Consider the following 26,981-nt stretch of genomic DNA (forward strand, 5'->3'; position numbering starts at 1 on the left):
CACAATGATGGTAAAAAGCCTCCACACCCAAGGCTCACATCGGCAGCTGGTAGAGGGGTCTTCCACTACCTCATCCACATCATCTTCTTGTTCCCCCTCTGCATCATCACGCCTGTTAACCTCCCCAAATCCTTGGAAGGGTGGTGGAGGTGGTGGGGGTGGTGCTGTGGCAGAGGCAGCAGATGCAACATCAGTGGATGCCATTATGCAGGTAATCCAGCTAATCAGGGAACTGAGCAGTTCAGCAATCAAGCAATGTGGAGCAGTAGTCCAGCAATCCAGCAATGTGGAGCAGTAATGCAACAATCCAGCAATGTGGCACATTGTCTGCCCTGGAAATCCAAAAACAGAATGAGTAGCAACACTGAAGGGTGGCATTTTATAGAGGTGCTTGGGAGCACTTTGCAGACAGTTGCGCGCTTTGCGGACATTTCGAACCTCAAGCTGGCTCAGAAAGTTCCCAAAAGTATCCAGAACACAAGGGGCATGGCCTGGGACCTCTGCAATGGTGATGTTTCACAGTAAAACTCCTTGGATTGACCAAAAATCACTTTTTTACTGTTCGGCGGCCCGGGACCATGTTCACGAATAAAGGCCGACACTCAGCGTGGGTGCGGTCACATTGTGACATTGCGAACATTCGCAAATGGAATGGCTGTCCGTCGTAGGACACCTATTGTGCGGGATCCATTGTGCGCATGCACCTAGGTGTCCTACGGACAGGTTTGGGCTCCCCGAACTAATTAAAAGTGTGACACACATGCGGCGGACAGTTCCGAACAGGCACAGTGTTCGTAGGACCCATGAGGTGTGATGTGCATGTACCCAGGTGACTGCCGGACAGGGTTGGGCTCCTCGAACTAATCATACTACGTCACTGCTTTGCGGACAGACACAGTGTTCATAGCACCTAGGGGGCGTGATGCGCATGTGCCCAGGTGCCTGACAGACAGGGGTGAGCTCCCCGAACTAATCAAAGTACTTCACTGCTTTGTGGACATGCCGGACAGGCACAGTGTTTGTAGGTCCCAGGGGCATGATGCGCATGTGCCCAGGTGCCTGACAGACAGGGGTGAGCTCCCCAAACTAATCAAAGTATGCCACAACTTTGCAGACATGCCGTACAGGCACGTTGTCCATAGGACATAGGGAACGTGATGTGCGTGCACCCAGGTGTCTGCAGGACAGGGTGTGGGCTCCCTGGACCAATTAAAGGTATGTCACAACTTTGCAGGCATATCCAGACAAAGCGCTGAGTCCTACGGACATCTCTATTTTGATTGCGGACAGGCGTGGTGTCCGTAGGACACCTCCATTTTGATTACGGACAGGCCAGACAGTTGCGCGCGCTGCAGACTCCTAACGGGGCTTTTAAAAAAGAAAACACACACACAGCAACGGTGTACACATATAATTTTATTTACGCACACCAATACACACAATTAGGAAAGGGAAGGGGTAGCTGAAATGGAAACATCTAGATGGGGTTTTGCACAGGCTGGTCATCAGGGGAGAAAGGGATTGAGGTCTCAACATAACATCTTTGCTTACAGGGAATTTGTGGTGATGGTAGGCTGGGACAAGGGGAATGGGTACAGGTGCAAGTTGGACAGTGGTATTTTATATTTTCCATTATATACATTTGAACAAGTAGGTTGAAATCACACAACTGTCATTCAATTGGTCCATTTCTGTCCCTAGGCTCACTCGCTCATTGGCCACATTGTCAGTTTGGATTTGAATGTGCTCATGTACTTGTGTAGTAGCTGGTGTGTCCGGGATAGTCCCTTCATTTCCAGTATGCACTGTTAAACAAAAAAACTTGTTTCAGTTACATGTGAAGCAATGTGTATTAAATCTCTTACTTTTGAAACTGCACTCTGTACCATTGGAGTTACTGGGCCTCATTACGAGATGGGCGGAATGGGATTAACGGCGCCGAGAATGATGCCGGCGCCGTTAATCACATTCCACCCTATTACGAGCTTTCCTCGCGGGACCCGCTCTGGATGTCTGGTTTTCCCAGACGTCCATACCGGGTCCCGCGAGGGGACCAACAAGCTAACAACGGGCCCGTTATTAACGGGCCCGTTGTTAGCTCCCTCCCCATTCCCATTGAGCCCTAAGGGGGCTCAAATGGGAATGGTGAAGGACCGGGTCCGGGTTCCCTAAAGGAGGAAATACCGGGCCCTCCAAAGTTGGAATGGCCCGGTATTTCCCCATTCAGGGAACCCGGACACGATTTAATACCATGGCTACCTCCAAAGTCGTAATGAGGCCCGCTGTCTTCCAAGAGGGAAATTCCCCTCAAGCCACTCCAGGGTGCTTGCCATTTCTGTGTAAAAGAGAGAAATACTTTTTACTAGTCATGTACACAGAACAAACTGCACAGTTATAGGAAAAAAATGTAGTGTACTTACCACTTTCTAGTACAGTTCTGCTGCCACTACTTTGCACTTGTCCCACTGAGAGTTGCTTCTCAATTTCTATGTAAAGCAGCAATGAGGTAATAATGTTGGAAACATAGGTTATTTTTCTGCTTGGTGCATTCCATTATGTTGCGCACTCTATGCAGTTGCACTGCTGCTTTTATCAGTACAGAGTTTGTAGACCTACTTCATTTTTCCTTACAATTCAGTTATGTGTTGCTCTTTAAACATGTTCAGTTTCTTTGCTGCATGCTACCATAATGTAAGACAACCCGTGAGCTTTTGGGCAGTGTGGATATGCCCAAATCTGCCCAGGTCTGCGGACAGTCGCATAGTCTGCGGACCATGTGGTTATCAGCATTGGGCCAGGGGGTTCAGTATGTTGTATAGTACATCTACACAAAAGAAGGCTAAGAATGGACCAAAGCGTATACCGTCCTTTTGCCGACAGTCTTTTTTAATGGATTTTTTGCTGACAAAAATCCATCAAAAAACTCATTCAAATGTATATCGGGGATGGGTAAGGGTATAAAAGGGTTGGAAGGGGGTTGGGGCAACAATATAGGGAAATGGGGGGCTTGGGTGGGGGACCCCCAAATTAAAAAAAAAACATTTAGATGAGTTTTTAATGGATTTCTGTCAGGAGAAAATCCATCAAAAAGTAAGTAAAGTAACATAGATCCGGACCAAAGGATATTTCAAAATTGTTCACACACTACCAGCCGAGTAGGATCCTAAGATCAGCGGGTGTGAATTGCCTGGAGCCCATTAAATTAAAATACCTCTTCATGGAGTAATCCTTTGCCTGGAATGCCTGAAGAAAAAAGAATAAACTTCCCAAAAAACTGAGACATGAAATAAAGTTAACTGGGCTCAAAAAGCACATTCTCACAAAAAATCCATTCCCTGATTCCACAGAACATCACTGCAAAGACACATAAGTGAATAATAGACAGGAGTAGGTGCAAACATAGTGAAAACATGTGTGATAAACACAAGGGTGAGTACAACTAGGAACAACAAACCTGTGTAAGGGTGATAGTATGAAAGAGGGTGGGTACACTTCTAATATAGATACAAATAGGCTAAAGAGCAGGCACAGAGGGCACTTGAACTGGAACACTCAATACAGGTAACCGCTACTTATTACCTTCAACCCTATTCCAGTTGTTGTATATGTTTTTACCACTTTTCCCATCTTTGCCTGCATAACATATAACTAACATGGCTTTACAAACAAACAAATAATTCAATATTCTGCAGCCATCCGAGGATGAAAGTCACATGTCACATGCCACATGCCTGGAGACAAAGGCGAGGCGATGGTGCCAGAAATCCAGGTGCAAAAAAATGAATTCTAAGAGAGGGAGAAGCAAGTACTTGCAGATGTGGTTATGGATAATGCTGAGGAACTGTTTGGAGGTCAGCAGCGGAAAACCAACATCCACTGCAAAAATGACAAGGTGGTGGCTGTGGAGACTGTGGCACAGGATACCAGAAGAGGTTTGATGACCTTAAGGCTGTTGTCTGCAGTCTGGCCAAAGTCTGCCATCTCCTCCCCATCCACCATAGGGAGACTGTGGCCTCTGGAGGTGGCACTATAGAGACTCGAAGCCTCCATGAAGGGGATCGGGGCTATCCAGCACCCTCCACATGGCCAATCTTTAGGGAATTGGAGCTGCCGGGGTGGGAGCAGACAGCATAGCCAACCCCGGTGAATACAGAAGAGTTGTATGGATGTTTGACAAAGCACAACATGAGTACAAATGCACCTCCAGGAGATCTTAACACTGAGTCTGGATGTGGAAATCAGGGCTCAAGTCGCGGGTACACGCGGTGGGACAGAGTCCCCCCACTTTATTCGGAGGGTGGACTCAGTCCCCCCTCAGTCCCCCCCAGCTAAAATGTCCTCCTTGATTTTATGAATTAAAGCCAGCCTGGGGGATCAAACCACAGTCTTCAGGTATGCAGGCCAGACACTTCACCACTACACTATATAATTCAATGACAAATAACAAACAACTAAAGGTGAAATGTCGCATTTCGGTACTGCAAGTCCCAGGGAAAACATTTGTATTGGTTGTTGGAGTTTAAAACATGCACAACGTTTAAAGTTTCCAAAAACATTATTAGAAGAAAATATCCGCTCTTGGTATTGTCTGTGTGTTGATTTTATGAAAGGCAAATGCGATTCGTCCTGTTCAATTTGGGTGGTTATGCAAATCCAATTTAATGAAATGTGCATATTTCACCTTCATATGCTAATTTCTGGCTACCTCACATCCCATTGCGTTTGTTGATGAGTCCCCCCACTTCAGTTTTTAGGACTTGACCCCTGGTGGTATTACTCATGCTGAATTATTGCACCCAAAATCCCCAAACTAGTAATGAGCCTCAAGGCAGGTGACACCCTAAAAATGAGGTTAGGTTGAGAGTAATGCGACAAGCAATTTATCAAAGCAGTCAAGTTCATGTGACATCATGTGATGTGGAGTGCTAGCAAAGAGAAAATAAACTCCACATTCAAACATCTTACAAACCAAACAGGCATTTGCTTGAAAAATGTTTTGTGCTGAGGCATTAACCACTTATTTGTCACACATGCTGAATCCTGGGGCCAATACGCAGTCTCAACATCTGCTGTATTCGATATAGCTGTCCTATAGCAAGGCAAACCCTGTAGTACCAGTGGACCAAATTGCTGTGAGCAGTACTCTTGCTGACTGTAGGATCACCTCACCCCATCAAGGGCTTGATGGGTGACCAAGTGTACTTAATTAATTTATTAAAATACCCATCATACCGAAGGCCAGTCACTAAGTGTGGTACCGGGAGATAAACACGTATTCTCCCCGCTTAAGTGTACGATGTAGAGAGGGAGCACAACAGATCTGAAATGTCTTTAAGAACACTCAGCCACACTCAAATCATACGACATGTAGAGGCACCCCAAACAATCTACACTCACTTCAGTTCGCACATGTAACCCAGAAGATCAATAAAATATGCCACATGTGCCACCTGCACATCCTACATACCATAGGATGTACTGAGTTGCCTCCAAAATGCATGAGTGCCAAACACAACAATACCCTTGTTAAAATGGCAACTAGCTGCATGACATATTCCTCACAAAAAGCATTCAAGGCAGCCAGCGAAAGGAAGGAAGAGGCCATTTTCAGGTGTGCATCTTGCTGGCAGCCTGGCACCACAACCCCTATGCAAACCACCACCTCCACCTCTGCCCAATACACCACCACAGGACACCAGCAAAGATCCCATAATGCTCAGTGTCACCCAAGGCTACCACCACCACCAGAGTGCCAGCGACCTCATACTCTGCTGTGATTGCAACCATCACCATAAACAGTGTGCAAGTCACCTCACCCTCTGATGTGGCTACTACCCTCATGACCTACAGTCTGTTTGTACAGGTCCCAAGTGTTCTGTCACTGACCCCTGTCACTGCTCACTTTTATCTTAATTGTACTTGTAAAGTGCATTGCTCGCCCGAAGGCATCATGGCGCTACAACTGTAGAAGTGAGGGCCAACCAGGGGACTCAGGAATACACTTAGAAAATAAATGTTTTGAGTGCCCACCGAAATGGGAGGTGGGCCTCAATGTCATGCAGACAAAAAGGGAGAGAATTCCAAGCTTTAGCCGCAGCCACAGAGAAGGCTCGTCCGCCGAACCGAGAGAGTCTGACCGTAGGGGGCTGAACAGCTTTCCAAGATTGAGAGCAAAGAGACCTGCTGGGTTTATAAGTCAAAACTTCTTTCGAAGATATTATTCTCCTGTTTTATAAAAGGCTTTGAGCCAGTTCAGTGCCATCCAATCGCCAACTGCCTTTAGGCAACTCCTCAGATGACCAGCCGTCTCAGGCTGGGTTAAATCCCAGTATAATAATTTGCATATCATTTGCAAAGGCGTAGCACAAATTGCATTGCAGGACCCTTCATCCCCATTCCTACATGTTCCCCTTGCATCACTTCTCCTCCAGTGCTACTTGGGCACTGCAGTCGCACCACCATTTAGACTGGTTTTGATAACACTCCAGATGCTTGGGCAGGCGGATCAGGGATGTGGAACCTCTGTGGCAAACCCTGCCCTGTCAGCCCTGCTGTCGACATCCCCTATACATCCTGGACGGTACATGGGAGGGGCTCAAAGATATTGAGCAGCAGCACATTGAGCAGATTCCCAGGTAATGTGTCATGCCATGTGTGGAATCCTCTGCAGGGTGGATTGGGAATAGAAAGACTGTGTAGGTTTATGTCTGATGCCTGCTCCCATCACTGTGGTAGGCCAGAGGGGAGGGTGAGGTAATTAGCTAAGTCTACATCAACAGGCCAGGACAATATACAGCAGGCCATTGTCCTCACACTGCAGCAGAGAACCTTGTCAAGGGTGTGTTGAAGGAGTGAGTCCCCCCCCCCACTTGCCAAAGCAATTACGCAACTCAACAGACGGAACCCAAAATATCAATCTATTGATAAATGAATGACAATCAAAAAGTGTATAAAGAGAGTAGGAAGACTAGGGTAATGTAAAAGACAACAAGATGATTTGTTCGTTAGGCTGAAAACACCATTTATTTGCAAGCTTTTGAAATCTTCAGTTTACTTCATTAGGCATAGGAAGAACGAAGCTCTTGAAATAGTAGGATGGTTTAAGTGTTCACCTCTGGAAAGTAATGTTGGTATCTGTGTTTCTGATGTGTGTTTGATTCATAAAGAGCCCTATACCTCAGAAGTTCCCCCATGTATTCCACTCTGAAAGATTTAAATGAGGCACTGCAAACGAAACACGTAAGCATGCAAGAGAAGGAAACACTGCTGGCCTGCTCCCAGGGAGGCATGAAGGGCAAGGGTAGTGGCAGTCATGCCATGTGCAAACCTACAGAAGGTCTGTATATTTTAGAAGGATTCAATTGCGTGTGCATCTCCGCTGAGCATCTAACCCACCAATGCCACCTATGTCTCTATGACCATCAGTCTGGCTTTAGAGCATCCAGAGGCACAGAAACTCTTCTGAGAACCCATGAAGACCTGCTCTCAAATCTTGACTCTAACTCCCATTCTGTCCTCATTCTTCTGGATCTCTCTTCTGCCTTCAACATGGTAAACCACAACATCCTGATCTCCCATCTCTGTGATATCTTGGGCATCACAGATCTGGCCCTGGCATGGCTTGCCTCCTTTCTCTCTGACCGTCCCTCTGAGGTGGAACTTGGGTCCTTTCTCTCCTCTATCACTATATCTACCTGTGGAGTAGCCCAGGGATCTAACCTAACCCCTTGGTTCTTCAATGTCTACATGGCCCCTCTGACCCAAAGGATATCTACCTTCACCTCTAACTTTCAGTGTTATGCGGATGACACACAGCTCTCTTTCAGGCTAGCCTCGGCCTCTTCCTCCTCCTCACTCATTCCTGACTGTCTGTCTGCAATTCAGTCTTAGTGTGCTGCTAATGATCTCTGCCTCAATGCCAGTAAGACAGAGATCGCCCTCATTAGGACATCTCCAAAAAGTCCCACTACCAGATGCACCTCCTCAGAGGTATTCTACTTTTTTTTCCTTTCCGCCAAAAGCTCAACGTCTCCTGCACCCTTGTTCTCTCTAGGCTCCTGCAACAGCCTCTGTCTCAATCTTCCTAATTCTACTCTCCGTCCGCTACAACTCATCCAGAACAGAACCACATGACATATCCTTGGCCTCAAGCCCAGGGACTGCATCTCTCCGGTGCTGAAATCCTTCCCCTGGCTCCTCATGGCTGCTAGTATCAATTTCATGACCCACTACATAGTCCACAAGGCTTTCTGGGGCTGGGGCCCACACTATCTACAACGCTCTCTTTCTAAATGCTCTCCTTCTAGAGCCCTCTGCTCATCCTCCTCCAAATCTTTGCGGGTGAGCCATTTTTCCAAACATAAATTTGGGGGTAGATCTTTATCCTCTGCAGGTGCCTCCCTCTGGAACAGCCTCTCTTCCTCTCTCTGCCGTGAGGCAGAGCTCCTTAAGTTCCGGAAACTCCTCAAGACCTCCCTCTTCTATTCCTCTTTCTTTCTCCCTCGCCCCTGCTAACCTCCCAACCTTTTCTTTCCTGCCTCACTCCTCATTCTCTTCCTAACACTGTTCAGTTTTTGCTGACTGGTCGCCTGGTTCACCTCCAGAGCTTTACAGGTCCCAGGCTCTCTGCCAGTCGTTGCACTTGCCTCCGGGCCTCTGCACTATGTTCAGCACTTTCAGCATACGCTCCATGTGATGGGTAACCTCTCTGCACTGAACCCAGGGCCCTGTTGGACTGGGCGCACTTATCCCCCCGGACATCCCCCGCACTTCCATCTGTACACTTGCATGACCTGAATTTACTAGGCTAGTAAGTTCTGTCCTGTTCCCCCTTTTCTCTCCCCCCGGAGGTTTGGTTGAGCCTGAAACACTAATGCCATCAGGCCTAGCACGCTAGTTACTTTTTGTTAGATCATACGGAAACTTCAAGGCCTAAGAATGACTACTGTATCCCCTTGCTCCCTTCCTGCCTTGAATTGCTTTGAAGCACTTCAATTGTGTATAAGCGCTGTACAAATAAATGATTACAATTACACTTACAAATGCGGAGAACACTGCAGCCATGAAGAAGAAACAAGAGGAGTCAGAGTGAACGTCAGAGCTGCTCTGACTCCGAAGGTTGTCTCAATCCTGCAGCAGATCACCCTAGCCTGTGAGGAAGAAAGTAACAGGAGCAGTGAGAGACCCGCAAGGGGATAGAAGGATCAAGATCATATGCAGCCTACTCGTCCCAGTGAGTGGACAAGTATCCATAGCAGTGAAAATAGCTACAGGACTCAGCGTAGACGTCCCAGTCAGTGGACAAGTGTCCATAAGAGTGGGAATAACTCAGGGACTCAGTTTAGTCATCCCAGTGAATCATCAAATACCCACACGAAGTACAATTACAGTGGAACATGTTTTACTCATTGCAACAAGACAGAAACTGATGCAAGAAGCAAACATAGCTGTTTTCCATTCTATATTTGCCCCAAAAATAAAGTTAGTTTATCAGACAAAGAGAAATTTGATATGAAACATGTTCATGAGGAAGTATGGAACCTGAGGAATACTGAGTACCATGATCAAGTAAAGAAGGAATTCAGTTCCCCAGAAGTATTGGAAATAGGGAGCTTCAAAAAGACAGTTCAAAGGGGTCAAAACCCAGACACAGTGAGGAGACACAGTTTATCCACAGAAGGAAAAGGGTGTAAGAAGATTCAATTCAACACTTCAGCTAAGTCAATGCGTAGTCTGGGATACTGAATGGAAACCCTTATTGATATATCTTTATGTCCAGTTCATGAGTTCTGGATGACTACCCCTATATAACACCCCTCTCTTAGAATCCCCCTGACCCTACTGAGCCAAGAAGTAGTTCTGTTTTGCAAGTTTAAAAGGTTTATTTGAGAATGTAAACAATATATATATATCACACTTTATAATAAATTAATAACTGAATATCACACGTAATCTGAGCAGTAATCAATAATTGATAGTCTGGCACTAGCACACTTCTTTATAATCAATGATGAGTGGGTATAGGATGGATAAGATAGCAACAATACATTTATGGTTTCAAATAGATGCAATGTGGTATGAAAATGCAGTACAGAAAATAACTTGATAGGATTTCAGCAAAAGACAATGTAATCACTTTCTTGGACAATTCACCCCCCCTTTATGCAATGTAAGGAGATGAAGATGAGAGCACACAGTTCTTAGGAATGCAATCAAATAGAATTCAGTTAAATTCCCCCCCAGCAGCTTATACAACAGATAGGAGTTTTGAAACACAGGCAACACAATGCTTTGAATATGGTGACAATGAAGTGAAAAATATGCTGAAAATGCTTTTAATTCCCTTCAGGAGGTTCAGGGTGAGTGAGAGATACTTGGGATGAGTTCAGGCTCACTTTAGCAATGATTCGGAGATGGTGATTAAGAGGCAAACGAATTTTAGCAGTTCAGGCAAAAGCAGCTATCTTTGTTTTGAAAATGGGTGTGTGCCTGGGCCTAGCTAAGCCTGCCCCTCTCTACTTGTCATTGGCCCAATTCTGCCCTCTCCCATGATTGGGGGAAGGAAATGTGAGTCAGAGTGATGCTGTAGGTTTTATGGGTCAGAGGATCCTCCCCTGGTCAGTTTGCCCACAAATCTATATTTGATTCAAATACATATTGCACAGATACACAGTTGTTTAAAATTACATGCACCCATCACATATCACATGAGGTATACTCTGTTCAAACTCTGCTCTTCCTGGGGGCTTGCATTCAGAAATGGCAACATTTTGCACTTTTTAACTGGTTTTGCAATATCGGACATTTCTCCAGATTTATACACATGTACACCCCTCTCCCACACATATCTCAGTAACTTTCCAGGTCGCTAGCTTAAACACAGAGTATGTGGTGTCAATAAATAGCGGGGTTTTGCCCCAGAACATCACACAAATTCCCAACGCGTCTTAAAACGTGCACAGAAAAATCACAAGAATTATGGTATCATTTAAATAATGTTGACAAGTCCGCACCGTGAGTTATACATCTTTCTTAGAACCATATTCTGGCCAACAGGGGTGTGTCTTTTCAGGTCACATGGTGTAGAAACCAGTTTATCCAGTTTCTGCCAAGCTCAGAGACCCTGCCCCTCCCAGCTTCTGCCAAGAGGAAGCTATTTTACGGTCCCCCCAATAAACCATCTGCCTGAGTCAAGGCAGGGCTTTGTTCAAAAGGAAGCCATTTACGACCACCCCAATAACCCATCTGCCTGGGTCCTTTCTTTAGTTTCTTGCAATCCCCTGGTAATTCAATCAGAGAGTGTGTGACCTCCTTTTGGCAGGAGCAACAGATTGCAGCCAGGCCTGGGAATGCATTTGTTGGGCAAGCCCCCACTCCTGTCGGGGGTAGCTGTCTGGCAGAATTCCAGTTTCCTTAGCCAGGTTTCAGCTAAAATGTCACTTTTTGTTCCCCAGTTTAAGTCAAGACAATTTTTACATATGCAGCTAGAATGCTGATTCTAAGTTCAAAACTATGACATTTAACAGTTACAAACTATGTGACACTCAAAAGTAGGTCACTCAGTTAATTTAAACATTTCGATTTTGGTGGTTTTAATCCAGTTTCAGTTAGGCTGCTGCAGACCTGCAGAGCTCAGCCAGTCTTGTTATGAACATTGTTTTCTGGCTCTTCAACTTCCCAGATTTTGTATGCACACATACTTCATTCTGCCAGATGTCTGCTGGTGTTCAGTGAGATTTTTGGATATGTTTGAAATAGGCATTTTGAGCTGGCATTCAGGGAAACAAAAGGTGATTTTAAAGTGCGGTTTTTCCTTTGGCACACATTTCACTCATGGCACCCCGGCCCATCCTGCTCGCACTGGTGGGTGGCAAGTTAGGCAACCATTTTAGTGTGCACAAACTGCGTGGTTCTCCTGGATTTTGGCGCACATGTGGGCTTTTTGGCCATCTTGGATTTTCTAAGCCCACAGCACCAAATGTTGCAGCATGATAGCTCAAACGTGGGTCAGGACACCCAACAAGGGACACCGGAAAGGTGGAAAAGTTCCAGAGAGGAACTTAACAAGTTAATCCAAGAAATAGCCAAGAACTATCTAAAATCAGTTAGTACGACTGGAAAAGCCTATCCAGGAGAAGGGAGTCATTCTTCTGGGTGTTTTGCTGTTTTCTGTTAGTGGTTGGGCCAGTATAGATTAGCTTGGAGATGGAGGACAGACTGTTTACTTTTTGGGCTTCACTACTGACTACAAGCACACTAGTGAGTTTTAATCGGTAGGGAAACCCATAGACTAGGGATAAAAAGACTTTTTTCTTATAATTTAAATAAATCACTTGCTAAACTTGTCAAATACTGGTTTGTCTCCTTCTTCTGACCTACCACAAAAAAAAAAATATATATATATACATATATATATATATATATATATATATATATATATATATATATTCAGTGAAAAAACTTTGTTAAAGGGACGTTATGGTTCCAAGTAAAACCGAAAAACCCTTGAAATTCGCCAGTTTTGGTAAGCTAAGCAACCATAACTCACGCCACCACCGTGCACTGCTAAGACTAACACCCAGGACATCAAAGATGACATCACAAATGTACTTGGAACCATAACGTCCCTTTAACAAAGTTTTTTCACTGAATTTCATAGGTTTTTAGTAGCACAAATTAACCATAACGTCCCTTTAACAAAGCTTTTTCACTGAATTTCATAGGTTTTTAGTAGCGCAACTTAGCCATAACGTCCCTTTAACAAAGTTTTTTTCACTGAATTTCATAGGTTTTTAGTAGCACAACTTAACCATAACGTCACTTTAACAAAGTTTTTTTCACTGAATTTCATAGGTTTTTAGTAGCAAAGCTTAAAAATAGTAACTTTGACTTTAAGTACATGTAATATGGAACATACTGAACCACTTCTACTGAATGTAATGTCCGCGAACATTTCATTGTACTCATATCTTTATAAACTTTCTGTAGTAGATTAAAAAAAAAATATTATATATATTTTTTTTTTCTCACAGAAATGTCTAGTACTCTGGAATGGCTAGAGGAGCACTTCCCACGTGACGAAATGTGAGAAAATAGTGAAGCTAATGGTACACACTTTACAATATAAACCATTTAATTGTTATTATTTTATATATATTTAACATATATATTTCTTTTTGTACAGAGCATACCAAAATAGAAAATATGTCTGAAGAAACTGTTATGGAAAACACGCTTGACAGCTTAAAAGAAAAAATGGATTTATTATTGAGCAATTTTAATCATTTGAAAACTTTGGTTGAGGATCATTTTAAAACAAAAACCTCATACCATTCTCCCACATGTACTTGTCCCCCTCACCATATCCCAGTCAATTATCCCCAAACCCTCTCCATAATCCAAAACGTTTTGATGAGACTTCCATCCCTTCTTCACCTGATACCAATCGTGTTCAAACCCCTAATTCTCCTGTTTTTGTTTCTGTTTCTGCCTCACCTTCTCTGTCATAAATTATTAATATATGTGAAATAAAGTTACATTTTTATATTGTGTTGTAATTACTTCCCATTTTTATTTTTTTTAAAACAATGTAGATGACCGCGGACAGCGCGGGTGTTCTGAAATGTTCGTAAATTAACGAAAATGGAGGTGTCCTGAAGAACACTATACCTGTCTGTATTGTTCGCTAGAAAGTTGAAACTGTTCTAAGAACCCAATTGGTGTCCTGAAATGTTCGTAATTAAATGAAAATGGAGGTGTCCTAAAGAACACTATATCTGTCCGTGGTGTTCGCTAGCAAGTTTAAACTGTTCTAGAACATACGCAATGTCCAGACATGTTCGTTTGATGTGTGACGCACTTTTAATTAATTCAGGACCCGAACACTGTCCGTAGAACATCAACGCGCATGCGCAAACCAATGTCTGTGCATTTGGTGTCCTGCGGACAGGAGCTTCCTTCGCAGACCTGTTCGCAAAGGGATCATGTGACCGCGCCCATGCTGATCGCGTATTCTGAATGCAGACACTGTTCGTGTCCCCGAACAATTTAAAAGTACATTTTCGAGTAATCCACAATATTTTTCAATAAAAACTCATCATGGCACAAGTCCCACATAGTAATCCTGAGTTTCTACATATCTTTTGAAACTTTTTGAACCCTTTTTTGTGTTCGATCTGTCCGCGGACAGCGCGCATATCCGCGAACCACGTACAAGCACCCCTATAAAAGACCACACCCTAGAGCTTATTCTCATTGTGTTTCTGGCTATTCTTCACAGCACAGCTATTTCTCCAGCAACTTGCTGATTACACCATCGGGATGGCATCCCTGACTGCAGAACCACAAACACCTTCCCAAGGGCCTGAAGAGGGGAACAGGAGTGAGGATGCAGAGGAGGAAGAAGAGGATGACGAGAATGAGGTAGAGGAAATCCCTACTACCCGCACTAGACGTGAGTCTTGGGTGTGGTAGTTATTTTCCAATTATGGGAATGGTCCTAAGGCTTGTGCGAACCGTGTTATCTGCAATGAGTGCAAAATTTTACTCAGTCGCGGGAAGCACGGTTCATACAGCTTTGGGACCATGACCATGAAGCAACACCTGAGGTCATTTCACTCTGGGGCTATTTGCAAGGTTGTACCTTGCGAAGAACGTAGTAGGTTGATTTCCTCTACTTCATCCTCTGTTTCTGATCCTGTCACCACAAGGACCACCTCTGTGGGACAGCGTCTTCCTCAAGCTGCCTCACAGGCCATACAGAATTCTGATGACCCTTACCTTTCGAGGGTCGCAGTTGTATGTATGTACTGTGACACAGTACTCTGCAGGGGGGAGCGACTTTGGAGTGCTTTTGAGACTATTGTCTCAGAGCACGAGAAGACCTGCTCACTACCCAAATAAAACCCACTCTACATCTTCCTCTCTCAGCTCGCCCTTTCTTATCCCTGTGGTTGGTGTCCCCCCCTTTACCCTCCTTTCCCCTCCTCTCCTAGTGTGTTGTGTCTAAAAAACCAAAAAAAAATACAAAATTACAAAAATCAAAAAAAATAAGGCTCTTTTCAGGGCCACCTTTCACAGTTAAAAAATAGAAGTGAAGATAAATAAAGCAGGGCCCTTTGTATTTCTTAAAAGTCCGCGGACAGTTCGCGAACATTACAAAAATTGGGGTGCTACCCTATTGTTACCATTGCATTTTTCTCTGGGAGGAAGTGGTGGCTCTGAAAAGAGCCTTTGGGAGGTGTTTGTATGTCAAAAATTATAAATACTTAACACCTACTTCAAAATGGATGCTGTATTTCTAAAAAAGGTCGCAATGCATTTTGTACATTTCTCTGAAAAATCTGATTGCCAGCATAAGTAAGATGGACTCCATCTCTGCGAAAAATGTATGTACTACGAAACATAATATTTTCATTGTGAGAAGTGGACATGCCAAAATCTCTTAGAAATGCACAAACAGCCTTATTAACATTGCGCCTTGCTTTTTCCATTTGTGGACCAAATGAAGAAGAACGAAGTCACATTTGTCTCTGCGCAATCCGTGAAAATATTACTTGAGAATTAGGAAACATGTCCATGACTTTCCCAAGTCCTTCTTTCATAGCAAATTGCAAAGAAATTCCAGACACATGTCCTAAACTGTTCCCTCCACAATGAATTACAATTATGTCTGGATGTTGCTTTGTTTCCAAAGTAGCACAGAGAGGTAGCAACTCCAACCACTTCATTCCACGTACTCCATGCCAGTGAACTTCCACATGTGAAAATCCAAGATCTACAGCTACTCCACAGCTTTCTGCATGCACCTTCAACCAATGAATCCACGAATCTCCCAAAATCCAAACAATCTGTTTTCTGAAACACACAGCCATAGCTATCTGTTGTTCTCTCAGCAAAAAGAGTATCTGAGAAACTCTCTCCTGGCACAACACACCCACTAAACTTTCCTGACCAATCTCTTTCACTGCTCATTCTCATTTGCATGACTTCTGAACCCAAAAATCCCCGGATGCAACCACTGATGTCCGCGAACTACCGCCATGTCCACGGACATATCGTAACATGAACAGCCCTTCTACCATTTCCACTTCACTCTCTGTGCCATTCCCTCATTGGATGTAGCTAAGAAATCACATGACCATGCACCAGTCACATTCAAGACCTCTACATCTAACTGCACCATCATAGATCAGCACTGCAAATGTACTGTGAATCTCTCTGAGTACAAGTGTCATATCATTGGCAAGCACCATCTACAAGAAATACTGTACAAGTCTCCAAGATTTCTACTTGCTGCTCCATGCATATCCATATGCATGACAACAAACTACAGGTATGCATATTTTCTGTACAGTACATGAACACATTTTCAAACTGACTTTTAGCTTGTGTAATCTGTAAAATGAATCTACTGTCTTTTTTCCAATTTCCTAAAATCAACTATCACTTATAAACCTTTATACTATTTACTTTCTTTATACACACACTATCAAATCATGTTAAACTAACATTTTTTAAATGAAATTTATAGACTACATATATTGAAACAAAATCGCATACATGCACACTCTATGTTCCAATCTCAAAAAATAATACTTATACAATTACATTTATTTATTTATTTATTTATTTATTTATTTGATTACTTTAATTTAAGCATGACATTAAGGCACTATTACCTAGAACAGCTTAGTTACAGAAATGGTGGTATTCAGTGGTACATTATGAATTTCACAAGACATACTAAAGATATTTTGTTTGTTACAGTTACTCATTGCAATACAATTTGTTCATTAAGAACATATCATATGTACTAAACTGGTGCGACGTATCTTATGTGAATAAGATAGTTTTAATGGTTTTAAGGAAGGCGCTGAGGATTTCAATTAAAAAAATCAATATCTAAATTAAAAACCATGCTATACACAAACAAAATTACTAATTTGTTTCTTTTACAATTGCAGCGAAGACCATTCTCCTGAAAAGAAGCAGCCGAATTTCAAGAACAAAGAAGAACTAAGAATTAAACTGCTCATTTTAGAAAAAAAGTAAGTAGAATATCACCATAATATTTGTATTATTACTCAAACATACCTTAAAGTTAATTCATGCTATTTCTGTGCCTAAACATGGAGATTGTGCACCATTCTGTCCAAAAATCCCCATGTCTTAAACAGCGATTTACAGCCAGAATGGCTCACAAATTCCTACTTTTGGACACACAAATTACCAAACTCAACTGCTAGAATTTTCATATTATAGAACAAACCACTGTTTTTATTGTATACATTAGATTTACTATTTGTACTTCTCCACACCACTAGCTTATTTGTTTCTGTCATCTGAACCTGAGTTTAGTAACATATTAATTGAAGAATACACATCCCTACTAGTTGTAGTTCCCAATGCACAATCAGACACCATTACATACATCATCTTACTCAAACACTCATGCACACAGCACACATACATTGCAGAACACCCCAACCCATACCTTCTTTATTTTTTTCAACAGACCCTAAAGAATGCCTACCAAAAGTCAAGTCCGTAGAAAGCAACGCAGAAGTAGAGCAAATGAAAATAAAAGTGTCCAACATAAGGATCCATCTCTAGCATAATTTGGAACAAAAAGTTGAAACAAAACAGCTAATACAGTCATTTAGTGAAACACAAGAAGTTTCAAGTACAAAAACTTTGCCTCCTCTATCAAAATGTAAAACAAACCAAAAAACAATTAACAGAAAATCAGCTATCACTACAGATAAAACTACTTCTTTAAATTTTAATATAGTGCAAAGTAAGCATACCAAGAAAAGTATTTTAGCCAAAATGTTCCGTCACAAAGTCCTTCAAAATCTTATAAAAACAGGAGAGAAATCAGGTTCAATGCTTAAAACCTATCGTAGGAAATTAATTTTAGAAGCGTTGATAGATGCAATTCTTCTCAAAAGAAAGTTATTTATTTTAGTGTTAAACAAAATGGAACCACTAACAAAACTAATAACTAAATTACAAAAAAGACTTCTCAATAAACGAAATGTCAACAGAAAGAACTTCTTAAGTATCTGCGGAGGTGAATGGAGTCACACTACGATATGATATGATATGATATGATATGGCATTTGTAACGCGCCTATACACAAGTGTTTTAAGGCGCGATGAGGCAGGGAGGGGGGCACAAGGGGAAGACAGACAACGGCCCTAGTAGGCCAGGTGTCATTCAAGTGCAGGGGTAGGGGGAAGGGAGAAAGTGCAAGGGGAGAGGGAGGGGGTATAGTGCAGTACAAAGTAAGTAGAATAAAAAATAAATAAATAAATAGGGCCAGCTGGTGGCAAGTGCAAGGTAAGTGCACACAAGTGCTGGGAAGGGGGGCTGTAGGGATACAGAGACAGTCCCGCAGTGCAGGTGTTGCCAGGGAGGCAGTGCAAGTGGAGAGTGGCTGGGCCCAGGACTGAGGTCGGTGAGAGTGGCCCAGTTGCAGATTCAGAGCAGTTTCAGTGAAGAATTTAGCCGGGGAGAGGGAGAGAGAAAGCAGAAGCAAAGAGGAAGGTTTTGAGGAGCTTACGGAACCGGAGATGGTTCTCCTCAAGTTTCAGGGAGACAGGAAGGCTGTTCCAGAGGGAGGCCCCTGCCCCGGAGAGAGATCTACCCCCAGCTTGTTGCTTCGAGAAGCGGCTGACCCTGAGGGAGTTGGAGACGGATGAGCGAAGGGCTCGGGAAGGAAGATATTTAGGAAGAGAGAGTTGAAGGTATTTAGGCCCCAGGCCCCAGAAGGCCTTGTGGACAATGCAGAGGGTTTTGAACTTAATCCTCGCAGCCACTGGGAGCAAGTGTAGAGATTTCAGTCCTGGAGAGATACGGTCCCTGGGCTTGAGGCCAAGGACAAGTCTCGCAGTTCTGTTCTGGATGAGTTGCAGAGGGCAGAGAGTGGAGGCAGGCAGATTAAGATAGAGGCTGTTACAGTAGTCCAGCTTCGAGAGAACCAGGGCTCGGGAGACAGTGAGCTTCTGGGGGAAGGAGAGGAAGGGAAGAATACCTCTGAGGAGGTGCAGCTGGTAGTGTGACTTCTTAGAGACGTCAGATATATGAGGAGAGAAGGAGAGTGTGGAGTCGAAGATGACCCCGAGGTTTTTTGCCTTGCAGGTAGGAGCAGGAAGAGGGCCAAGAGAGGCTGGCCAGAGGGCTGCAGGGAAGGAGGGAGTGGGTGTGCCGATGAGTAGAATCTCAGTCTTACTGGCATTAAGGCAGAGGTCATTGGCGGCACACCATTCCTGGATAGCGGACAGACAGTCAGAGATGAGGGAAGGAGAGGAGGAGGCCGAGGGTAGCCTGAAAATGAGCTGGGTGTCGTCCGCATAGCACTGAAAGTTGGGGCAGAGAGCGGCGATGCGGTGGGCAAGGAGTGCCAGATACTGATTGAACAGCCAGGGAGAGAGATTAGATCCCTGGGGGACACCACAGGTGGAGAAAAAGATGTCAGAGAGGAAGGACCCCAGTTGGACCTGGGAGGGTCGATTGGAAAGGAAAGAGGGCAGCCACGCCAGAGCCTGACCAGTGATACCCAGGTTATCACGGAGACGGTTGAGCAGGATGGCATGGTTGACAGTGTCAAAGGCAGAAGAGAGATCGAGCAGAATGAGAACACACGGAGTGTTGGAGTCGAGGTTGAAGAGCAGGTCCTCACGGATGTTCAGGAGAGCAGTTTCCGTGCTTCTGCCAGCTCTGGAGCCAGATTGATGGTCATGAAGACTACCAACAGATTCAGCATGGAGGTTAAGCTGGAAGATGGCCAGTTTCTCCAGGAGCTTGCCCAGGAAGGGAGTGATGGAGATTGGGCGATAGTTAGCCGGGCAGGAGGGGTCGGAAGAGGGTTTCTTAAGAAGAGGGTGCACAAGGGAGTGCTTGAGGGGGGAAGGGAAGACTTTAGAGGCGAAGTAGTGGTTGCGAAAGTCAGCCAGGGCAGGAGCCAGGGAGTCGATGTGGTCCTTGATAGTTTTGGAGGAACAGGAGTGAACCTGTTTAGACGAGACTTTCATAGATCGGACTTGTCTGGAAACATCGTCAGCAGAAAAAAGGGGAAAGGCAGAGAAGGAGGGAGGAGGGGTGGCTGCAGAAGGGCCAGGGGAAGAGCCGGGAAGAGAGGGAGGGAGGTGATAGGAGGAGAGTGAGGACAGGATATCCTGAGTTTTAGAGATGAAGTGAGAGGCCAGTGCAGTGCAGAGGGCCAGGGAGGGGACAGGAGAGGTAGACACTGCAGCAGGGTTGGCAAGCTCCTTGCAGATTTTAAAGAGTTCGGCCGAGTTGTTAGATGCCGCAGAGATGCGGGCTTGGATAAGGGCTCTCTTCTTGGTGAGAACGGAGAGACGGTATTGCCTTTGGAGCAGGCGGCAGGCCAGTTTGTCAGAGGATGAACAAGAAGCACGCCATTTCCTCTCTGCCACCCTGCACTTGCGTTTAAGGGTGACGAGATCCGAGTCATACCAGGAGTTACATTTGGCTTTGGGCTTCAGGCGGATTCTCATGACGGGGGCAAGGATATCAAGACTGTCAGATATAGCAGAGTGGAGCATGGAGAGGGCTGTGTCAGGGTGGGAGTCAGCCGAAGGGGGAGGGGGGGGCGAGAAGGTTGCAGCGAAAGCCTCAACTGACACGCGCTTCATGGGTCGGATGACCGAGAAGGTGGGTGGCAGTGATGAGGGTGGCTTTGCCTGTGGGGTAGGGAGGGTGAGGTGGGAGGATAGGAGAAAGTGATCACTCCAGGAGAGAGGAGTGGAGAGAGGGACGGAGAGGGGAAGGTCAGAAGAGATCAGAGCATCAAGAGTGTGCCCTGCAGAATGAGTAGGCCCAGACGGGAGAATAGAGAGTGAGAGAGAGGCGCATAGGTCACGAAAGAGTCCAGTCGTGGGACAGGAGGCATCCAGGTGGATGTTGAAGTCACCAAGAATGAGGAGTTGAGTGGTTGAGGACAGGAGTGAGGAGGAGAGGTCAGCCCACTCAGAGAGGAAGAAGGAAATTTGACCAGGTGGCCGATAGATAGTAGCCACTGTAAGGGAATGGCTAGGAGAGAGAGAGAGTCGGCAGACAAGACATTCAAAAGAGGAATAGGTCTGTGTAGGAGTGACAGTGGCAGGAATCCACTCAGGGAAGATAAGGGCAACGCCCCCCCATGCAAGGTTGGGCCTGGGCACGGAGAGGATCTTGTAACCGTCAGGTAGGAGTGTGTCAAAGCTGGTGACAGAGCTGGCCGTGAACTATGTCTCAGTGAGACCGAGGACGTCAAGGTCCAGTTCCTCAAGAAGGCGACAGATATCAGAGGAATGCTTGATGGCAGAGCGAGAGTTAAGAGTGGCAATGTGGAGAAGGTTGCCATCCTTGAAGGACTTCCGGGGAGGGGTACAGATCAGAGGTAAACCCTGCGGAGGTGTAGAAGAGGGAGGTGAAGAATGAGCACGAGAGGGGGCAGGGAGGGAGGGTAGAGGCAAGGTAGCTGAGGACAGAGGAGGGGGGACAGCAGGAGAGGAAAGGAAGTTGATGAGGCGTGGGAAGCGTCTATCAAAGAGGTGAAGGTTGGCCTGAGGGCCTTGGACCAAGACGGTCCCATTAGCGTAGACATTAATGATGGCCTTAGAGGAGCGGAAGGGGGCCAAGAGGACATCCCAACGGGTGCCACCATTAATGGGAGAAGAGGAGAAAGGAGAGAGCACAGAGACCATATGAAGGGTCCATAGGTCAGGCGAAGGCACGAAAAAGAGGATGTAAGTGAGAGTTTCCTTGGAGCAGGCACTAGTGTAGGTGTCAGCGATAGGGAGGCCTGGGTTGGAGACCAGGATGTCCTTTTTAAACATTTTCCTACCAGATTTAGTGAGGAGAGCAGGATAGTCAATAGAGAAGCAGTTAGAGAAGATAGGCGAGATAGAGAGCACCATGGAGTAGGAGGGACTGGGGGGGGAGACAGACGATACGAGAGCACGCAGACAGGAAATGAGCGGCAAGCCCAAGTTTACCACATTTCAGAAACAACAGTAAATGCGTATTAGGTACACAGTGGAGAGGCCACCTAAATTTGAGAATCCTGCGAGGGGAGAAAAGACCCTAGTTTACCACATTTCAGAAACAACAGTAAATGCGTATTAGGTACACAGTGGAGAGGCCACCTAAATTTGAGAGTCCTGCGAGAGGAGAAAAGACCCTAGTTTACCACATTTCAGAAACAACAGTAAATGCGTATTAGGTACACAGTGGAGAGGCCACCTAAATTTGAGAGTCCTGCGAGGGGAGAAAAAACCCTAGTTTACCACATTTCAGAAACAACAGTAAATGCGTATTAGGTACACAGTGGAGAGGCCACCTAAATTTGAGAGTCCTGCGAGGGGAGAAAAAACCCTAGTTTACCACATTTCAGAAACAACAGTAAATGCGTATTAGGTACACAGTGGAGAGGCCACCTAAATTTGAGAGTCCTGCGAGGGGAGAAAAACCCTAGTTTACCACATTTCAGAAACAACATTAAATGCGTATTAGGTACACAGTGGAGAGTCCACCTAAATTTGAGAGCCCTGCGAGGGGAGAAAAAACCCTAGTTTACCACATTTCAGAAACAACAGTAAATGCGTATTAGGTACACAGTGGAGAGGCCACCTAAATTTGAGAGTCCTGCGAGGGGAGAAAAAACCCTAGTTTACCACATTTCAGAAACAACAGTAAATGCGTATTAGGTACACAGTGGAGAGGCCACCTAAATTTGAGAATCCTGCGAGGGGAGAAAAAACCCTAGTTTACCACAACTGTGGAACACAGTGAGGTGAAGACACCATGCAAATAAAGTGACCAGGTGTAGGTGGGGTGGGCCGGCAGATGGTGGTGATAGCAAAGTGAAACTGGCACCTGGCGTCCCCTGCGGACACCTGCAGACACAGTGGGAGCCGCAGCTGTAGGAGCCGCCCTTTGCCTAAGGGGCCCTTACCAGTGGGGGCTGCCGGGCAGTGGGGCTGCCCAGGAGGGTCAGAAGATAAGGGGGGGTGGGCGGGCAGGGAGGCGGGCTGGAGGAGGGCACCAGGAAGAGGCTGCAAGGGGAGGGGGGAGGGAGAAAAAAACACCAACCACGCGCTCGGAGCGCAAACAAAGTAATCCACAGAGGAAACAAGGATATTTCTTACTTTAGGCCCATAAGGACCGGCAGGATTTCAATCCTGCAGCTGGGCTGCCCGGCGAGCTGCTCTCACCCCAGGAACTGCGCAAAGAGGCGAGCGGGGGAGAGCAGCCGTCGGGTAGTCCAGAGAGACTACGTAAGGAGCCAATCAGAGGGGGGGTGGGCGGGCAGGGAGGCGGGCTGGAGGAGGGCACCAGGAAGAGGCTGCAAGGGGAGGGGGGAGGGAGAAAAAAACACCAACCACGCGCTCGGAGCGCGAACAAAGTAATCCACAGAGGAAACAAGGATATTTCTTACTTTAGGCCCAGAAGGACCGGCAGGATACTTTAATGAAGAAGCATACAAACAAAAGCAAACAAATACATTTGCCATACATAGCAGTGGTCGAGGTTATGAAAAAGTTAATAATACCATAATGGAACAAGAAGTACTCCTTACAAAAATATGCCCTGAAAACTTAGAATTACCCCTCCATTCAACTGAATCAGAACGTCTAGTGTACAAATGGCCATGCACGTCAATATGTAAAATTCCTAAACAATTTTTCAAGTCTTTACGCCAATTCCTCAATCAATATGTAAAAAGCAAAGACAAAATCAAAATTAAACTACTGCAAAATATGGATACCTGTCCAGTGCGCAAATACACAGGACTACAAGGACATTCATTGGCCTGCATTACAGGACCTACTTGTAAAACCACCTTCCATGATATCAAAAGAATATCAACACATCATTCAACTATAAGAAATCTAGTCTGTAAACTGCACTATGCTAAAAGTTCTGCTTTAGCACTAGCAAATTTAAATAACATTCTTCTACATGGTACAGCGAAAGACCTACTTCAAGAAATTGATTATATCCAGAAAAAATATTTTGGAAGTGAAAGCCATTTACAGAATGAAATAGCTTTAAACCAAATTAGCAACAATTCTACACATGGCAACCTTTTGCTAAACACATACAAAAAAGAAATACTAAAATTTAAAAGTACGTCAGCTGAAGTACCAAACCATGTATGTGTATGTTGCCGCAGAACTTTTTATAAACGTAACACGAAAACTGTAGACCTATCATATAAAATAGAAGACAATGAAGATTCTAAATGGTTTGAATTAGCTCTCTACCTTGTAGCAGAAAACAAATACGAAATAAGTGACCCCTTAATACTTTGCAGTTACTGCACTACAAAACTTGACAACAACCAAACTCCTTCACGTGCTATCACAAATAATTTGGAATTATACCCACTACCAAAACCCCTAAAGCAACTTAATTTATATGAGAGCATCATAATTCAAACAGTACACCCATTTCAAGCAATAATACGCCTTCAACCAAAAACAGTAAAATTACCTCCCTCTGAATTGGTAAAAGGCATTTGTGGAAAAGTAGTTTATTTACAATTAGATCTAAAAGAAAATGTGCATACTCTAGGAGTGCAACGTCCAATGCAGCAATCTTTAATTATCTTAGTAAATGGAGTACCTACAAAAGACAAAAAAATATGGCAACAGCTGGTAGATTTACATAAAGGTAGACAAGCCTTACAATATCTTAAAGAGAATAATGAATATTACAAAGAAATTAATATTGAAGAAAACTTGAAAGATACAACTGAAATAATTCAAGAAACACAAGAAGCTGGTCAATTTGAGCTACTAGATCCTGCTACAATATCAAATACTTTACACCATTATACAATTCATCCTTTGCACTCTAATGACACCATAGAAGATGCACTGGAAACATAGCAAATGCGTCAAACAAAAGGATCACCAATCAGCATATGGGAAAAAAGTATAGAAGCATGTGCTTTTCCTCTACTCTTTCCTACTGGCAAAGGAGGAAGGTATGATGATAGACCTATTCAAATATCAGCTTCACAATACCGCTCATTACGGATGTATTCTGAAGATCCCAGATTTAGACAAAATGTGGAATACATATTCCACCTACTCTTTGAAAGTGAACTAGCAACTTTATGTTACGGAGTTGCACACATATTAAAATCAGGATCCCACTTTCAAAATATGACAGCTATACAATTATTACAAAAAGTGCAACAAAAGGATGAGGTTTTACAATCAAATATTACAAATCTATTAGCAAATATGCGTGGTACTAAAGAGTACTGGTTTTGACGTCATGGAGATGTACGTTGTATGATCAGAAACCTTGGCCCACCCACTTGGTTTGTTACATTAAGTTGTGCAGAATATGCATGGGAAGATTTACATGATTTCCTACGCATATCAAATAAAAACAAAACAAACATAGATATACTAACACCAGGAGAACTTTGTTCTTTGGATCCTGTTAATGTTTCAATATATTTTCACCATCGCTTCATTGCTATGCTACATTTTATTTGTAATAAAACTGTTCCTCCCCTTGGAGAAGTGCAACACTTCTTTTGGAGAAAAGAATACCAAACCAGAGGAGCACCACATATCCACATGCTTTTATGGATTAAAGATGCTCCTAAATTTGGTCAAGACAATGATGCCACTGTTTTACAGTTTATTGAAAAATATGTCACTTGTGAAATTCCATCAGAATCCACAAATAGTGATCTTCATGCACAAATTTTACAATTTCAAAGACATAAATGTGGCAAATATTGTTGTCGCAAATACAAAAACAATGGGAAATACTACACCAAATGCCGATTTGGTTTCCCTAGACCAGTTACAATTACAGGTCAAGTGAACAACCTCATGTCTTCAGTTAGACATATTGTTAAAGGTAAGTCACCTAAAAATACATATTACATAAAAAGAAAAGAAGAAGAAAAATATATCAATGATTATAATGCAATCATTGCCCACTTATGGAATGCAAACATAGATGTGCTGTACATTGCAGACAATTCTACTGCAGTTGCACGATATGTCACAGCATACTTAACCAAAGCAGAAAAGACAGAGCTCCAAGACCTCTGGAATGACCTGTCATCAGATAAAACAGTGTCTCAGAAATTATACAGCTTGGGCATAAAAATGCTCTCCCATAGAGAATGTGGGTCATATGAAGCAGCTGATCATTTAACTGGTACTGCATTGTATGGTAAATCTGAAAATATAGTATGGCTAAGTCTTGGTCCAGCTAAATCTAGAAAAAGAGTTCTAAAAACATACGAAGATATAGAAACAATAGCCAAACATGATCCCAACAGCCAAGACATTTTAAAAAACAATTTATTGGACACATACTACCCAAACAGAAGTAATACTTTGTAAACCATGTGTCTATACCACATAGCCCAAAACTACACATACAAAAATAATATAAAACCTGATGAAAAAAAGGTAAATACAGAGTGACAAACTATGAAGGCAGCTTAGTTAAACTCACTAAACCAAATTTAATTAATCATATCAAATTGTCATTGAAGACTCCTCAACATAAAGAAATATATTACATGTCCCTGCTACAACTCTTTAAACCATGGAGAAAAGAAGAAGAAATACTAGAAAACTATGACTCATATGAAGATGCTTTCAAAGCAAATGAAAGCACTAAAACTGATGTAAACTTTACACAATACAAAACAAGATCGCACAATGAACAGCAACACGAAGAAGAACTCCAGGCCCAACTAGATAAAGACACTCCTGACAGTAGTCAACCTTCTGTAACAGGAAGCCAAGAACCACTGGGAGAACCACTAATAATAAATGAGGCAGAATTAGCTATGATAGAAGTAGAAAACACCATGTGTCAGTATGAAGATAAAGAAGACTTAACTATACTACAATCAAAACTAAACAACGAACAACGTAGCATTTTTGAAGAAGTAACAAAACAAATTGCACATGGTGTACAACAT

The sequence above is a fragment of the Ambystoma mexicanum genome, chromosome 2q (genome assembly GCF_040938575.1).
Source record: "Ambystoma mexicanum isolate Mex_15411 chromosome 2q, UKY_AmexF1_1, whole genome shotgun sequence".
Lineage (NCBI taxonomy): Eukaryota > Metazoa > Chordata > Amphibia > Caudata > Ambystomatidae > Ambystoma > Ambystoma mexicanum.